Consider the following 15,908-nt stretch of genomic DNA (forward strand, 5'->3'; position numbering starts at 1 on the left):
GCATTCAGGACAAGGGATTCTGAAGGGAACTGGGGTGGAGAGAGAACAATATGGCAGAGGTGTACTAGCGGAGTGAAGAGAGAACAATGTAGAAAAAGAGTGGAAACTCTGTCAAGTTTCCAGGAAGTGAAAAGCGAGCATATGCACAAAAAGAAACTTGGCAACTTCATTCCAAATGCACCAAAAAGCAATCTGCAGAACAGAAGGTCCCAGTAGCTTAAAGGAAATACACTTAGCAGAGGCAAACATCATCTTGGAACTGACTGAGAGGAAAGTAACATTTAAAATGCTCAGACTCCTTGGAAGACAGAAGTAAAGGAACTGAGTCAGCAAATGAATGTCACAAGGCAAAGGTTCAGAGGCCAAGGACATCCCCAGCAGTGAGCTAGTGACCTGCAAGGACAAAGATGCGGTAAGAAAGGCAGAACAGGAGAGGGAAAGCAGTATATTCTAAAATGTTAATCTACATTTTGAAGGGAAGCGGGAAATTCCTAAAAGAAATGAGTAGGAATATAAAACATAGAGAGAGTAAAGGAAAGGGAAAAAAAGGCAGTCTTTGAAAGTGCCTCTTCAAGAAAATGAGGTAATATTTGTGTAGCACTGGAGAGCCTGAGCCTTGGAATCAAACCTCCTGGGTCCACATCCCATTCTTCACACTTAGTAGGCAGGAACTTGGGCAAGTGATGTAATCTCTCTGTGCCTCAGTTTCCTCATCTGTGTAAGGTAGAAAATAATATCACTCACCACACAACAGAATCATAATTTAGTAAGAAAATTCTTGCAAAGCAAAGAACATAGTGCTTGTGAGAAAGTGAAGAGTAAAATAAAGCTAAATTTCTAAAAATTCATGACAGTATATTTGTCACACTTGAAAAATAAGAACTGGAATCTGAAAAAAACAAAGGCTATATAAAGAGAGTACACATGATAGGAAAATAAATAAGGAAAGAAAGAGTCCAGTGTCCAACAGAAAGGATGTAAGGAGAGTGAGAACGATTAATAAAGTAATGAAAAAAATGAGAGATGTTACTTAAATTTTATCTGATCCAAAGCAATGTTCTATGAAAAATGTAAATTCATGGAAAATGGGCAAAGAACCCTATTATTTTTGAAAGACCCAATTCAGAAACCCAGCTTCAGTCATTCAGAGAGGGGCCCTTTTTCTAATTCCCAGAATTGCCTTCAACTAGCCAAGTGTTTCAATCCTGATTCAAGTAAATAATCAAGCATTTCATGTCTGAATGCCCTTTCAAAAACAGTCGGAAAAAAAAAGTAAGTCCTGCCTATCTTCCAAATATAAATTGAAATGAGTAAAGTCACAGATGCCTGTTCTAACAAAGAAGGCTTGAACTTGCACTGTAAGTTATGTTATAAGTTTTTAAATGGAACCATCAATAATAATGATAATAAACAACCTTTTTTGAATGCTTACTATGCACTAAACTCAATGATTTTCATTTCAAGCTGCTGCAGGTAGATATTTTTAATCCAAATTAGCTTGTGATGAAACTGATGCTCAGAGAAGTTAAACTAGTGTTTCACGTCATATAGTCAGTATCAGAGCATGGATATGAACGAAGGTCTCTCTGAGTAGAAGTTTGCTCTTTTAACAATGTTTCTATTGCAAAGCCTTTCTTGAATAATAATTTGAACTGAGCAACTACATTGTATAATGCCACGCATCCTAGATTTAAACTAGTTATTTAAACTAGTATTCTTTTTTTTTTAAATTTATTTAATTTATTTATTTTGGGCTGTGTTGGGTCTTCATTGCTGCACACGGGCTTTCTCTAGTTGCAGTGAACGGGGGCTACTCTTCGTTGCGGTGCTCATGCTTCTCACTGCTGTGGCTTCTCTTGTTGCGGAGCACGGGCTCTAGGTGCGCGGGCTTCAGCAGTTGTGGCACACACATGGCCTCAGTAGTTGTGGTGCGCGGGCCCTAGAGCGCAGTTGTGGTGCACGGGCTTAGTTGCTCCGCGGCATGTGGGATCTTCCCAGATCAGGGCTCAAACCCATGTCCCCTGAAATGGCAGGCGGATTCTTAGCCACTGCACCACCAGGGAAGCCCTCAACTAGTGTTCTTAAATCATTTTTAATTTTGGTAAACAAAAACCCATGTAACATGAAATTTATCATCTTAACCATTTTTAAGTGTGCAACTTAGTATTGTTGTGTATATTCACATTGTTGTGCAACAGATCTCCAGAACTTTTTCATCTTACAAAACTGAAACTCTACACTCATTGAATAATCCCCCATTTCTCCCTCCCCTCAGTCCCTGAAACCACCATTCTAATTTCTTATTTCTATAAGTTTGGCTACTTAAACACCTCATAGAATTGGAATCATACACCATGTGTTTTTTGTGACTGGATTATTTCACTTAACATAATGTCTTCAAAGTTTATCCATGTTGTGGCATGTGACAGGATTTCCTTCTTTTTTAAGGGTGAATCACTTTCCACTGTATATACACACCATATTTTGTTTGTCCATTTATCCACTGATGTACATTTCAGTTGTTTCCACCTCGTGGCTATTATGAATAATGCCACAATAAATTTGGGTGTGCAAATATTTCTTTGATACCCTGCTTTCAGGTCTTTGGGATATATACCCAGAAGTGGCATTGCTGGATCATGTGGTAATTATATCTTCAATTTTTTAATGGAAACTCTGGACTGTTTTCCTAAGCGGGTAGATCATTTTACATTCCCACTAACAGTGCACAAGGATTCCAATTTCTCCATATCCTCACCAACCCTTGTTATTTTCTGTTGTTTGGACAGTAGCCATCTTAATAGATGTGAAGTGATAACTCATGGTGGTTTTGATTTGCATTTCTCTAATGATTAGTGATATTGAGCATCTTTTCATATGCTTATTGGCTATTTCTAAATGTTCTTTGAATAAATATCGATTTAATCCTTTGCTCATTTTTCAATCAGTTTTTTGTTGTTGTTGATGTTATTGAGTTGTAGGAGTCCTTTATATATTCTGGATATTAACCCTTTTCAGATACATGATTTGCAATTATTTCTTCTATGTCATAGGTTGCCTTTTCACTCTGTTGTTTGTTCTGATGCACAGAAGTTTTAAAATTTGATATAGTCCTCAAAGCTAGTATATGTTTACCCAAACCTCTACTTCTCTATCCATCTATCTGTCGATCTATCTACCTACCTACTTACCTATCCAAACCCTTTTGAAAGTAAGCAACCAAATTTCATGAAAACCAAGAAGACAGAAAGAATTTTTAGACCACTTGGCTTTTTAAAAATAATCTTGAGGGGAAAAAAAAAGAAATCCCTTTAGTCATTCTTGGTTCTCATAGTCTAAACATCTCCTCAAGCTGTATTTGATTTTCATGTTTAAAGAGGCATGGATTTTTTTTCATACAACACAGCCTCTAAATACAAGCCAATTACTTCATCTGTGCTGAAGTAAAAAGTCAGTGACTTGATTCAATGTAGAAGGAAAACTTTCAGTGTTATGTATTTTTGAGAGACTGAATGTCAGCTCCTAGCCTGGCACACAAATGCTTTATAATACATTTTATGTATTACTTTAGTGACTTTTCAGGATAATATTGAAAAGATGAAATTTTAACTTTAAATATTGAACTTAGAACCTGTATAAGATTCAACTCCACTGTACTCTGTTTGTAGTTGGTCAACAAAATGTGGTCCTTGGGGCTTCCCTGGTGGCGCAGTGGTTGAGAGTCCGCCTGCCGATGCAGGGGACACGGGTTCATGCCCCAGTCCAGGAGGATCCCACATGCCGCGGAGCGGCTGGACCCGTGAGCCATGGCTGCTGAGCCTGCGCATCCGGAGCCTGTGCTCCGCAACGGGAAAGGCCACAACAGTGAGAGGCCCGCGTACCGCAAAAAAAAAAAAAAAAAAAGTGGTCCTTTACTAAAGGGGATAACAGTGGTGTACTTAAAAAAAACATGTATACAAACAGCTATAATTTAGACAGATTGTAAGTGCTATAAAAGAGGTATAAAATATGAACTAAATTGTTAAAAATTATTTCTTGACTGAGATGGGAGGGGAATGGAGTGGAAATTTCATAGTCGGGATAGCATTTAAGCTGGAATTTGAGAGTGGGTAATATTTCAATAAACATAAGATATGGTATGAGAAAAGAGGTGATGTTATAATTTCGTGTGGGTAAAATAAGTGTGATCTAAGCTGCAAATTTAGATTAAACCCAGGTCATACCAATTTAAAGCACTTAAACTGGATTCTGCCATCACTCTGGACAGGGAATGGATGACAACAGTGGCATTAGAGTACAGCTGATGATGTCGCGCCTTACCCACAATGGTTTCATTACTTGTGATTTTTCAGTAACTTGATGCATATGTACAACAATTTTTTAAAATTCACATTTAAGTCCAGTTCTGGTCATTCCCTTTAAACAAAAGAGCATCAACTATTCCTGATCTCTCTCATATAAAACAGGAATAAGTGTGCTATAAGGAGTCCCACTTTATGAAGAGAAGATATGGTAGAGAAAATAGATATATAAATCAAGGGAAAATGCAAACTGCTTCACAAATTTTAAAAGGTATATGGTCTCCCTAACAGAAAATTATATAAATATATACACAAGCATATCACATGCTTCAGTAGTTTTTTAATCAACAAGGAAGGTGCCAACAAGATGATTAGCAATACAAGGAGGTTTAATAACCATGAGTATCTAATTTGGTTAGAATGAGGTTGCTTTCACTTTTATTTAGTACAAAGTTTCTTACACATACACACACATGTATATACATACTCATGATACTTAATGCCATTTTTAATTTTGCTTAGATTATGTGTTTTTCTATAAAACCTTTATCTTGCCAAGTACAGTGTTCCTAACCAAGATAAAGGTTTCAGAATGCAACATTCTAAGTTAGTTAGAGCTTATGATTAAATGAGAACAGGAATATGAATTAGGAGACTATTAAAATAATACAGGCAAAAGACCATGAAGGTTTGAATCATGGTGTAGGCAGTGAGAATAAAAAGAAGGGAGGGCCTCCCTGGTGGCACAGTGGTTGAGAGTCCGCCTGCTGATGCAGGGGACACGAGTTCGAGCCCCCGTCCGGGAGGATCCCACGTGCTGCGGAGCAGCTGGGCCCGTGAGCCATGGCCGCTGGGCCTGCGTGTCCGGAGCCTGTGCTCCGCAGCGGGAGAGGCCACAACAGTGAGAGGCCCGCGTACCGCAAAAAAAAAAAAAAAAAAAAAAAAAAAGAAGGGTAATTTTAAGAAAACTTGCTGAACTAACTGGGAATAAAGAGCAAAGGAAAGTGAAAATAACAGCAGCTAACATTTATGCAGGGATAACTAAAGAACAGACACTATTCTAAGTTGAGAACTCATTGATTTATTTAATCCCCACATTAACCTGTTAAATATTCTTATTACTCCATTTTACAGTTCTGGAAACTAAAACAGAAAAGATAAAAATGTCCAAAGCTACAATTCAATAAGTGACACAGTCAGGATGGGAGCCCAGGTAGACTAAGCCCAAAACACATGCTCTACATTGCATTAGGGATGATTGTTAATTAAATTCAGATTACTAGTTGAATCATGACAAAAGAAATGAAGAGGTTAAGAAAATAAAATCCTGTTTTATTTTACACATTTTATGTTTGAAGGCCAGGAAGATAAAAAGAAACATGAGTTGGAGGTTTTGTACAGGAGGGTGTAACATGTAACAGACTGTGGCCAAAACAAGTGATCATACCATAGTCTGAATGATGGTGTATAGGTGTTGCGAAGGTGAGTATAAATTATCAAATTTGTCAAAAGTTGTCTGAAGATTGTTCTGAGATCAACACAAATTATTTGGTCCAGAGTAATATCCACCAGTAAGGATGGGCTAGTGAACCAGCAGGTAATTCATTAGACCCAGACGAATAGAAACCCATGTGAAGATCGAAGAGCTCAGACAAGTATATGCATCATTATGTAGGAAACTACGTCAACTACATCAGCATATGAGATGTTACAGTAGGCTGAAAAGTTTTGTTTGAAATGCCTGATCTGGAGATCTAGGCTGGATACATAGATAAGTGAAACCAAGAGATTCTGGAAAGATGGAGGACAGCCAAGGCTGGGATGTTCTGATGGAGACAAATCATTTCAGCAGGAGTGAAGAAAAGAAATGAAAAAGCTAGAAGGATAGGAGGTTGAGTTACTATAAATTTTCACCTTTAGATGTTACTAAAATTTTCCATGAAACTGCTTCTATTGTTGGAGATCCATTTGTTTGAATTTTAGTAGAAATATGATTACTTTCCCCTAAAATTCCCTGAATTTTTTTTTTTTTTGATACCACAGAAATATCCTCAGGAAGAGTTATAAGCACTCAAGCTCTCCCTATATAGAGATATGATCAAAAGACCGATACATTTAAGAAGGGAGACTGTATTTTCACGTCAACTCATCAGTTGAAAAAAATACATACAAAATTTGGGGAATTATTATTCCAGGAAGGATGGAATTTCCCTCTACAGGAAAATATCCACAACTGAAAGATGTAATGCAATAAATAAATACATGATTAAGAGAAAAATAAGACTGCACATCTGCTTCCTGGTAGAACTTTGGGAAATGTTTCTTTTGGTTTCTATTATTAAAGGTGACCACATCCAGAAAGCATGATATTGTGTAAAAATGTTATCTCTTTTTCTTCGTTCACACCCAAATGATGATTGGAAAGTGGCAACATTTTACATAAGGCTACCTCCTACAGACAAAGAACTATAAACAACAAACCAGTAACTGCAGAGGATACTATTAACATGAATACTTTTGATAAGAACATTTATTTTGGATTAAAGTCTACACTACAGTTGAATGGCTTGACAGAATTTTGTACCAGAGTTTCATATTTTAAAAATGTGGAAAAGACCCATCTCTGCCAGTATAATCTACCTATTACTTAGCATTTTGGTGGGGGGGGGCGGTATGTGCAGTTGGACACCAGTCCTTAACAAACAAGGGCGTGGTTGTTATGCAGATCTAAGTCTGTGGCCTTCTCCAGCAAAAAGAGTTTAAGATTCGGTTATCCTTCTCTTCCTGGTATGGAGTGGAAGACACCCTTACAAATGGATATTTCCTTTATAAATGTAAATTTCTCTTACAAAAGGGTAACTTCTATTAGATTTTCAGAGCTTCTCTTACACCTGTTGTCTCTTAAAAAGAACCAGGGCAAGATAAGCCTTATGCCAAAGAGGCAGTTTCAGAGGGTGACATATTTGTTCCCCTTCAGATATATGCATATATATGTATATATAAGAGTGTGTATACATGAATATATAGATTAAAAATTCTATAGTGCTAATATAAGGTATACTTTGATAAATGTACCCTTTTCTTTTTTAAATAATGAAAGTAGATCGAGATCAGGTCAAGTGCAGCTCCATAGCACTGGTGATCAGAACAGAGCTTTTGATTATCAGATAAGAAAATTAATATATTCTTTCAGAAATGGTCATGATTATGTGACTAGCAGTCATCACCCTGCCTGGATCTAAGTGTCGACAATTCTCGCAGAACGCATTAAATTTATTTTCTAAATCATCTGTCGACATCTGTAAAATGTAGGATGTCTGCCCCTCTAGGAGTGAAGAGACGTCAGCTATAAACTCAGCTTTGTGATGACTCAGTTGTGTGCCTCTGAACACACTACAACCAGTGTCTTATAGATGTGGATCATGAATTACTCAAGCCTGGGGCCATTCCTCTCCAAACATTCAGCACCAATTTTGAATACAGAAGTTGTTCTTTCATGTTTAAGGAAGGAAGTAAGGGAGAGAGGGAGGGAAGGAAGAACTCACATTACTTCATCCTCAGTCCTCTCTGTAAAATTAAGCAGCTGGACTAGACATTCTCTCAAGTTGGTTATTTTTATTCTGAAATATCACAAGTCTATGAGACAAAAAATTATTTTACTATTTATCACTTTTTTAATTACAGGCATTTCAAAATAGGTATCCTGAGACTGACAATTTATCAGGTTTACCCTCTATTCCCCAGGCTGGAATTAAAACAAACAAACACACAAACAAACAAAAGCCCTCAGGTACTATTTCTCTTAAATACGTTTTAACAAAATACACCCATGTTGCAGAAATTCCAAAATTCCGTATTGGATATGCACAAATTCAATATACTTGTTAGAATGTAAAACTGAACTTTAGGAGTACTATTTCCTAAACTAACAGGTTGTCTGCTACTTTCACATAGTAATTTTTGTTCTTAACAGTCTTTCAAATGCAGGTAATCTAAAGCCAAAATAAACTGATAGTAAGGAGGCAAAATAGAGTACTTAAACCATTTCCATAGCTTATTGACTAAATGGTACACAAGGTTCAACTACTACCTAACATATCTTTTTTAATTAAATAACTACTATCCACGAGACTTATTTTAGATGTCTTTGATTAAGAGAAGAATAATCATTCTATGATTTTCAGATGCTTTCTAAAATTAAAAAGAATAGCTGAAGTATCTATTTCATTATTTATTTAAACAAAATAATAGTTTGCTGATCCTACATCTGACTCAGGATCTTATTTTTGACTCTCACAGGTCTACTTTGATTTTTTCTTTTTTTTTTTCACTTGTAATTACAAATCAACAAAGACTGATTGCTATGCTAGGTGTCAAGGAGAATGAACCAGATGTGGACATACATCTCCACCCTAGGAGTGGATGGTTTGCTAGAGGTATAAAATGTATTTTAAATTAAAATAGTTTATTATAAAATGTGAGTATGTGTGACAGGGAAAATAAGTTACCGAACTGATTTATGTTTCATGAATTGTTATTCTGATGAAGAATGTGAGATTTGTATTAGCTTTTGAAAAATAGACAGGATACCAAAAGATTAAAAAAAAAAAAGACAAAAGAATGAACAGCATGAGAAATACCGGATGCTAAATGTTAAATATACATGACAACAAAATAAGGACTCACTATTTTATTTCACAAACTAAATATTTAGTTAAGATAGTCATTGGCTTATATTTCCAGTTCCGTGATATCTCCCTGAAAGTTGCTGTCTACACAAACTCTCCATCCTCTGTATCTAAAGATTATTTTCGCAACCTGAAATATTTAAAACTTCCTTTAGCAGGAAAAAATTCATGAGATATGTTATATCCTGCTGAGATCAAGTGTGACCTCAGACCTTATACGTGGGAAGATATTGTGAATTCTGGAAACAATATACATTGGTTTCAAAAAGCATAACATCAATGAGAAAGTTTTAACGCTAACACATCTATGCTCTGAGAGGAATATAAAACAGTTCTGAGTCAGGCTGAAAGCAAAGTTCCCATCATAATAATAATGCTTTGACTATACAGGGCAAAATCGTGAAATACATAAATAACAAACAGTAAAAGTCTGATACGATAGCCTTGTATTTCTCTAGTACCCTTATTTTCTATTCTCATCACCGGCGTGTTAGTCCAGACCTTATTTTATCTATAAAGAGTCTCTTAGCTGGTCTCCTTGAAAATTATTCCTAGGTTCATCTTCCTAAAATATTAATTCTTGGGTTATTTCATGGTTCAAAAACTTTTAGTGGCTCCCAGTTGCCTGCAGAATAAAATCCAAAGTCTGTATCCTGGCATTTCAAGGCTTTTGTAAACAATAAAACACGCTTAATGAATATTGGTGAGAAGAAATAAAACTATTAGTGTTGATTTATTAAATAACAAGGGTGTCAGGCACTGGGAGAGATTCTTTATTTACATTTTCTCATTTAATACTCACATGTGTTTTGAATACAGCACTGTCATTTACCCCACTTCAATATATGAGTATACCAAAGCTGGTAGAGTTAAATAACAACGAATTTTCCCAAATAATAAATTGTGACTCTAAAGTGTGCTCTCTTTCCACCACGAGATAGTGTAAACATTTGTGTGTACAAAATCACAGCCATAATAGAAGAAACTACATGATGAGATCATAGTAAGAATTTAAACTGCTTGTTAAGTGGATGATCAATTGCCTTAGACTGGGGTTTACTGGAAAAAGCACTGGCAGAGGGATCAAGACCATGAGAGAGGTCAGGATTAATAATTTATGTGTCTTTCTCATTTAAATAATAACGAAAATGAGGACAGTGAATGGACCAGGGAGGAAAGTCTGTAGAGAGACAAGAACAGAACTGTCGGCAAACTGCAATTAGTGGGAGGAAGAGAAAGGGGAACCAGTGACGGAGCTAGAGAAGGAGCGAGCCATCAGATACAACCCAGGAATTATAGGGGCCCCCAAAGAAGAACATGCCCGAGAACCTCAGGACTGTTCCACCTTCCCTGTCTTCAGTCCTGAGCTACAGACCTGGAACAGGAGGTGCTACCTTGGCCCGGGTCACACTTTTTTAATGACCTTGGATCTACCCAGAAAACTACTATTAGCCTGGCTGGTCCCCATAAATGACACTTAAAAGTAATCATTTGAAAAAAAGACTCCCCTGCCCCAGCAAAATACGTATTTAGAAAAGTAATATAAATAATCTCCCTTACTTAAAATCTCATCAAGAGACGAGCCAGGAGGTTTATAAATACTCACGAAAGAAATAAAAAACGGACAGGAGTAAGAGTGAATTGACAAAAGCAAAACAAACAAACTAAATTGACTCTGGGTTCTAGTTTTTAAAATTGTTCCTTCTCTTAATTTCCTCTAATAAAATCATCCTTAAGAACCCATGGAATAGAAAATGCCACATACTAAAGATATATCTATCTATCTATATAGACAGGTAGAGATGAAACATTTTACATCCATTTACATCAATCTATTTGCAACCACAGGAAAATATTTAATATTCCTGGGATGAGTACTGTGAGAGGTTTTATAATTATTTAGAAAATATTTAGACATTATTTCAAGTAAACTTATTTATCCTATCTCTGAAACATTTCACTTTCTGTGAAATAGACATAGGGTCTTACATATTGTTATAACTATGATATACATAACATACATAATTAATTTAAGATATATAAAACAATTTATAAATTATTATTCATATAAAGTATATTGATGAACATTCATAAGCAAAAGTGGCGATTACGGGAACAGACTAATCTGAAACAATACCAAGAATGGCATTAGAAAAGTATTTTCCCATAAAATAACTAGAACATTATTCAGTTTCACTTCCACTTGCTCAGAAGCTGAAGTGACCTTTAAGTTCAATTTCTGGAAAATATCACTGATTAACATACTTTCTGCTGTCACTAGTTATATTGCAGAGAACTGCTGAGAAGGTGAGGCAGCATGGGACAAAGGTGTTCTTCGTGTATTAGATTGCTTGTATCTAGATGCAGGAGCTACCCATTTATCTCTGGGCTCTTCTGAAACTTCCTCCTTGAGAGATGCCTTGGAACTTGATTCCATAAGTGCTGTACTGCAGGTTCCTGCAAGGTCCCCTGAAGCCCAACATTTAGGGAGCAAAAATCCAGGGACCTCTTTGTAGCTGGTTGAGGGCACCAAGTTCAGCACTGGTATAGAATCTAGAAAAAGTCTAGTCCCTGGGAATGAGACTGCCCTACAAGAGACTGTCACTGGGCCAATTTCCACATCCTCTAGTGGATGGAGAGCAAATCAGGTCACTGTGTTTCCCTTCACTCCTTATAAACGGGACCAACATGGAATATTCTGAAACCGCACAATAGTGAGAGCATTTAATAAGAGGTTTCAAGAGCAATAACTGGTTAGCAGAGGTACAGGGACAAGGTGGTGATCAAACAGTGGAAGTAATCTGTGGGCAAGGGGATTAGAATGACAGTAGGCCCACACTGGAGGGCTAGAGAAGTATCTGTGCATTGGGTGAAAAAAGTCAGGGGCAGGGGGATGTGCAAGTTGTTGAACATATCTGTATTGTTTATTTGGGGACAGAGCACTTCATTAAGGAAATATGCAGTGTTATAAATCCAGTAGTAGATAGCTAAGGAACGGTGGGATGCTACAAAATAAACCTGGAAATTTAGATGGGGCCTCAAAGGATTTTATTACTTGCTGTTTAGCCTCTATAAGTAGCTGCTGCTTCTGAGACAGCTGGTATTGAAGGGTTCCTTTGCCCTGGATTCTCCCTCACATCCCTATAGCATGGTCTGTTGCACTGTGCCCCCAAATGATGTCTCTTTAAAAGGTGGTAATAGCCAATCCTAATGTGTCATTCTCTTACCCAGGAATATACCTGAAGGTCACCAAAGGACTTTTTTTTTTTTAACATCTTTATTGGAGTATAATTGCTTTACAATGGTGTGTTAGTTTCTGCTTTACAACAAAATGAATGTTATATATATACATACGTTACCGTATCTCTTCCCTCTTGCGTCTCCCTCCCTCCCACCCTCCCTATCCCACCCCTCCAGGCGGTCACAAAGCACCGAGCTGATCTCCCTGTGCTATGCGGCTGCTTCCCACTATCTACCTTGCGTTTGGTAGTGTATATAGGTCCATGCCTCTCTCTCGCTTTGTCACAGCTTACCCTTCCCCCTCCCCATATCCTGAGGTGGATAGACCTAGAGTCTTTCATACAGAGTGAAGTAAGTCAGAAAGAGAGAGACAAATACCGTACGCTAACACATATATATGGAATTTAAGAAAAACAAATGTCATGAAGAGCCTAGGGGTAAGACATGAATAAAGGACTTTCTTTGAATGAGGTGAATGTAACTCAGCAGATAAAGAAGAAGGCAGTAGAACAGTGGGTAGGTGGTGTGAGAATCTGACCTATGTGTAATTTGCATCATCTGTGTAAGGATAACAGAAAAATAACACACAGACACTGTAATGCGTCACACAGATTTTGATTGTTAACCTATATTAACCTATTTATTTCTCACAATAACCCTATGAGGTTAGTGCCTTCATGAACCCCCAGTTAAAAGACAGGAGACAGATATAGAAAGGTCAAGTAACTTGTCTAAACCACACAGCTCAGTGGTGACAGAGCTAGGATCTGAATCCAAGCTGTCTGCTTTCATAGGGCATAGTCTTTTTTTTTTTTCATTAATTTTGATTGGAGTATACTTGATTTACAATGTTGTTAGTTTCAGGTATACAGCAAAGTGAATCAGTTACACATATACATATATCCACTCTTTTTTATATTCTTTTCCTATATAGGTCATTACAGAGTATTGAGTAGAGTTCCTGTGCTATACAGTAGGTCCTTATTAGTCATGTATTTTATATATAGTAGGGTGTGTATGTCATAGTCTTAACCATTGCACCATATTTCCCCCCGCACTTGAAAGCCTCAGTTTAAAGTTACAGTAATCAAAGATTCTTTCAGTTACCAGAGTGACCTCCTTTATAAGTATACAGTGTTGAGCAATGAACACTAGCCCACAGGTGTTGTAGTGGTGTGGTGACATACCTGGGATCCCAGAGAGAAGTCAGGGATGGCGACAATACTCTAAGCATAATCTCCACATAGATAAAAGTAGAGGTTAGGGAAGAAGGTGACATAATGAAAAAGGCTGCAGAGAGAAAAGGCCAAGACTATGAATAGGACCCTTTGTTTTTGGTTTTAAAGAGATTTGATTTGACCCAGGATGCTAATGAGCTCCTTTACAATCATCTACTTCATGATTGCAGCCAAGGTTTCTCAACTGTATTTCGTCAGTGACTCTTACAGTGCCCAGTACATGGCAGGCACTCAACAAATACTTCGTGAATTAAAGAAAAGATGAAAAGGGAATTCAAGATAGGAAGGCGTCAAGAATAAGATGAATATGTGTGAAATAACCTTTACAAAAAAGGAATGCACGTGCGACATAACCTTTATGATGAATTACACATCTAAAGTAGTTACAAGAGGAAAAAACAGGTAAGGGATACTGAATAGATTAATTTATACTCATGTATTAGAGATGGTGTACTTATTATATACAAGATTAGGTGATATGCATGGAAGTAAGAAGAAAGCTGTCAAGGTAGCAAACATTTGATCCTTATTCTTGAGAAACTTAGTCCAACTAAGAGAGAGAGAGTAATAGTTATTGAAACTGAAAAAGATCTTACAAAGAGGAGGGCAGAATTTGAGTGAAAAACACTTTTCCAAGCAAGATTTAGTGGACATAAGTGAGGGTGGCTAGGGGAGTGGGCATTGGTTGGAGGCCAGGAGAAGTGATGGCAGTAAAAGACAAAATTATCCAAGTGAAAGGAGAAATCACTGCAAAGCCCCACGAGGAAAGAGTACAGAAATGGTAGGCCCATGTGGTTGATGCTAGTTTGTCCTGTTTATTAATTTGGGGAATTTACGAGACTTAGTTTTGGCTCATCCTAATACATTATCCACTTAAAGCACACTTTTTAACACCACTTGTACACAATAAAGGAAAAAAGGGAAAGTCTAAAGTGTCATTTCTGATTAACAGAACTAACCAAGGGTTACAAATATATAAAAGAATGATTGGTGGCTATCATGAAGATGATGGTTATGTGTTCGATAAATACTAGGGGAAAGCAGATCTGAATGCAATTCTTATCCTTAATAAGTCTCAAGTGAAAGTGCACAGGATATGAATGACTATTCACTGTACTCTAATAACTTTTGATATATGGATCAAAAGTACCATTTTCTGGAATATGAAAAGGCCTATGTGATAATGACACAACAAAAGAAGGGCTCCAAACAATCAACACCCAGAGACTGAGGGTAGGGTCAAGTGAGGAATCCTAGTATCTCAGCCCAAGCTCTTTGAAGGGTTTTATGGAGTGCACATGTGTAAACATAGCATGCCTCTTCTATGGAAGTTATTTCTGCCAAAAACTTGCCCTTTTTAAATTTATTTATTTTATTTATTTGGGGCTGCATTGGGTCTTCGTTGCTGTGTGCGGGCTTCTCACTGAGGTAGTTTCTCTTTGTTGCAGAGCACCAGCTCTAGGTGCACGGGCTTCAGCAGTTGTGGCTCGCGGACTCAGTTGCTCCACGGCATGTGGGATCTTCCCGGACCAGGGCTTGAACCCATGTCCCCTGCATCGGCAGGTGGATTCTTAACCACCATGCCACCAGGGAAGCCCAACTTGCCCTTTTTAAAACCTGAACAATGAACAGTCTCTGCCAAACCTTATCACAGTGTAGTCTCAGACAACAATCCCCAGGGCTCTGTGAAATGTGAATCAAGCCAAAGAAAGGAAAATGTTATTCTCTTATCTGTATATCCAGTACAAATGCTTTTGAACAGCTACTTTACTGGTGATAAAAGTCTTCATAAGTTGATACAATAATTTCTTGATTTATATCAATTTTCCATTTTAAAATTATACGTAACTCATCTTACACTGTTTCATCATGAAAATACTTTTGCGGACAGAATAGTCTGGCTACTTTAACCTTCTACCAACCTGCTCGGAAAGCAACTTACTACACCCTAATTTGATTACGATAAGGAAATATCTGAAGCTACAAGACAGAAGCTATGTGGCCAAAAGAATGAATTTTGAATCAGAACATATGTCAAGGGTAAAGTTAATAGGTATACAATTTCACTACTATTTAAAAAACTTGTCTTCTGATAAGGAGAGTCAAACCTCAAAACTGATGAGATTTGAGATGATTATTTTCATTTGAAACGATTTTTTAAAAATAATACTCGTTATAATTATCTATTCATAAGTCACCAATTACTTGAAAATATGTTGATATGAAATAAAAAAGGAGACAATGGTAGTCCATGCAAAAAATGTAAATCACACATATCTCTACTATACAAATTAGGTATGTGCATTTCTAAAGGTTTTGGTCAGAATTTTATATTTCTTCGTTCCTTTTTTTGATTGAGTTAAATTATCACAGGCAGGATCTCTCTTTTCAAAATTGTACTCAATTCTCCTGTGTAACAAAAATGAAAACCTTGTATCTAA

The sequence above is a fragment of the Leucopleurus acutus genome (assembly GCF_964270905.1).
Source record: "Leucopleurus acutus genome assembly, chromosome: 9".
NCBI classification, from domain to species: domain Eukaryota; kingdom Metazoa; phylum Chordata; class Mammalia; order Artiodactyla; family Delphinidae; genus Leucopleurus; species Leucopleurus acutus.